We start from the raw sequence: 3,896 nt of genomic DNA on the forward strand, positions 1-3,896 counted from the left end.
GTATCTTAAATATGCAAAATTTAATAATGTTTTTACACTGTTTGCATAGTTTTACAAAATCCACAAACTAGTGGAAATGGAAAAAATGCACAAACTAGTTTTAATTTTTTTTCTTTTTTATTGCTAAAAATAATTGAAATAATAATAATAGATTCCGCTACAATACAAATATGAATCATTTAGTATTTAATTATTATAATAACAAGCATTATTATTATTATTATTATTAATCATCATCACCATTTGTATTAATATAAATCAACCCCAGATGCATAAAAGTTAGTTATCTTTAGTACTTAAAGTTGTGTGTTTGCATGTCTATACAGTTTTCCAGGAGACAAAATATATAACATTCAGATTGTAAATTACTTCATACATATTTAGCTTTTTTTTTTTCATTTTCTTTATGCGGGCTTCGGGGAAAAAGTAATAGAGCATCCATTGTTTTGACTTTCTCCAGAAAACAACAAGGCTTATCTAGGAGCTGCAGTCCTGCTACACATGCAACATATTTGGCCCACTGCACTGGAAACTAAATGGAATATTAGAATCTACCGGAAAACAAAATTCCATATCCCCCCTGTTCGCCAGAATCAGTTATCTGCAATCAACACTGCAAAGGTAACTGACTGATCCACCCTCGCCGGACTATGGAGTCCATACTTTTACTCTCTGGCACAGCACACTGGGAAAATATACTCCGCTGAAGAAGACCATTGATTCCTGGCTTCCTCTGTTACACCCCAAATAGTCCCTGTTAAGGGAGATAATACCCTGCGGTGACCTTGTTTTCTAACATTTAGAGATGCAGCGAAAAGCCATAGCACTGGCAGATGTTATTCAAAAGTGAAAACAGTAATGAAAATGAATACTGCTATTCAGAAATCTAACACCAAGTTCAGCTCAACTCAAGTCAAGTTAAGTCAAGCCGACTTTTTGATGGTAGAAAGGAAGGAAAAAACATACCATTTATCAGTACAGTGCACCAGCGTTACCATAAAACATCTCATTATTTAGTTATTTTATTACTCATACTCAATGCCATATTATATTATTCCAAGAAAATGCTCACATGGACTCGAAGTGCCGCATCTTAAGGTGATCATTTGTTAGTGGTGCTTAAATAGAAAATTAACTTACAGTCTTTGTGATAAACTGCAATCTGTGTAATTAAAAATAATGAGACGGATTATTGGAAGATGATCTACTGCTATGGAACGTTTCTTGTTGTCAGCAGAGTTCTTCATCTTGGCTTTTGCTAAATGTTGAATTAATCTTCTTTAGACAACAACACGCTCTCTGTCTCATTTGCCGGATTTAGGTCTTCTCTGGCTGTCGACAGAAAGTATAGATCTTATCAATGCGGTCACATGGATTAATCTTCAGCAATTGGATTACGAGGAGAGAACAAGGCCCTCAATATGAAGAGAACCAAAAAACCTCTTTAATTGCATTACAGCTGCAGAGAGTCTGCAATTAGCCCGCTGTCTGTGGAGAGCTGGCTTGACTTTTATTGGCTAAGCAAATTTGATGAAAGTTTGTGGTTTTGACCTTTTTGGTGCATTAAGCAAGAACCCAGAACAGACCACAACAGATAAGATGAATAAGAGTGGGGGAAGAGGAGAGAGTGAAAGACATAAGCTAAAGGAAAGAGGCAGGGAGAAAGTGTTATCAGCGCTGAATATCTTCCTGTATCAGCTGAGTGCCTGGAGAACAGAGTGCGGAAATTCAGGACAGGTCATTTCTCTCTCTCATCTGCGAAGGATACACAGACCAGAATAACTGAGTTTAGGAGGATGGCCGAACCACAAATAAAATAAAACAAGATATCCTGCAGCTGAATTCATATAACTTATCCTCAGTTTATATACAGTAGTCATATCCTGGGAAATACTATGCTAGACATAAAGAGTTTCTGCTAATTAAGTAGCTGTAATTGCTTTATTATAATTAATAGAAATTCATCAAACAAACTTACTGTACTGATCATATCTCCTTCAACCATCAGCGTACTTTTAAATAGGCTAAAATAATAGAGAAATCATTATTTGCATTAAAAATGCAAAAGGTCTGGTTTCTCTCATAGCACACAGACTGATTTTTAAGAGCAAATATTATTAAAGAAAAAAATATTGCTAATTATTTTTAGCCAGAAAGTCAATAAGCCTCCAATAAATTGTCTATAAAATATTTGAGTCAAAAATAGTCAGCATGTTGCAGCTAGAGATCATCTTTCAAGGGAGTTCATCTATTTTTTTTTTTTTTTTTGCAATTACCACATTTTCAATATCATTGCTCCAATGACTCATGCAGTCTCTGGTCATTATAAATTAGTATCAGTGTTGCTACTGTTTGCCTAATGTGTTTTGGAAAATCTCAGTCCTGATTCCTGAAAAGCGCTTATACAGTAATCTGACAGACTCCACTCTCAGCACCTTATTTTCACACACAGACACTACAGGGTAGAGTTAAAGCATTGGTGACCCATTAACTTTGCTTGTTAAGGACACATTGTGAGAGGTGGAGTGACCTTTCACCTCCAGTCATCCTGAACAGTTTATAGTTTGATTAGAGTTTTTACACTGAATACACTCTGATATTGGTTGGTTCTTTGAGGTTTCTTCATGTTTTTCTTTGAATAATGTTTTTCCTGTCTCTTCCTGTCTGTGTCCATCTCTAACTTGCAGAAGCTTGTCATTTTCTCTCCTTCATTCATTATTTTCTCTCCCAAGATTAGACAAACTGAAGCAGAATAAACCTCTAATCTCCTTTCAGGCACTTAATTCCTGCTGTCTTCTGCGCATATAGTCTGTCTGACTTTCAGACTAATTGGCGTCGTTCCCTTATTTTTTGTCTTTCGGGAATTTTTCTTTATAAGAAAATAATTAAAACCTTTTAATTTAACAATACCAGGTCAAGGGTAGCCTACATTTTGTTCTGTAGGATTACATATTGTGTGCTTGAGAATCTGAGAAAAGAGAGAGAACCCATAGATATGAAGCTGGACATGTGTGGTGCTAACGTTCAAAAGCATCAGTTTTCAAATCTCCCAGTATATTAATATTGTTTTGAAGTGATAACATGATATTCTTCAAGTAATTGTGCGAAAATTACGCTTTTTTAATCGAAACTCTGTAAATTTGTGTGAAAAGGAATAAAAGGCGTCAAAGTTTTGTGTACTTATGTGTACTTATTTGTATGCCCAAAATACTTGTATGTTTAGAATTACATTAAGAGGCCTCTTACTTACTAAAAAAAGTTTGAACTATCACTTTTCACCAAAGTTTTGATCATGTTTATAATTTTGAGGCCTTATACATTTTTCTATCATATATCATACAGTAGGCTTTACAGGTCTAACTGATTAAGCAGTCAATGAGCATATATATCCTAAAGAGGGATTAATACATGGTCAGCTTTTAAAAAATCAAGATTGGTTCATAAAAATGTTTGGCCTAGTGTCTGTAAATATTTGTTCAAAACAGTTGAACTGACTCTTACACTGTTCAGTGGGTATCACGAGTCCCACAATGGATCTGACAACACTTATAGCCCTAACTTTCATTGAATGCATTGAAAGAGATTTTTTTTATTTTTAGTTTATGAATTACTGTGTTGTGGAAGAGAGGGGACACAGGCTCGGCATCAGTGTAGTAAGGCTCAGTGTACTATACATCCAGCAAAGAGACGGGTGAACAGAACACAAACAAAAAGCAGAATGCTATTGAGAGAGAGAAAATAGCACTGTCAGCCTGTGCTCAGCAGAACACACCACTTTTGTAGTCTATTTATCAATATGACCAAGGGTCAGAAAATGATGAGCACTGTCATGTTTGTGTAGTAAAAACAAAACCTCAACAGAAAATGCTTCATTAAGAACAGACAAAACACTGATT

The sequence above is a fragment of the Barbus barbus genome, assembly GCF_936440315.1.
Source record: "Barbus barbus genome assembly, chromosome: 2".
Lineage (NCBI taxonomy): Eukaryota > Metazoa > Chordata > Actinopteri > Cypriniformes > Cyprinidae > Barbus > Barbus barbus.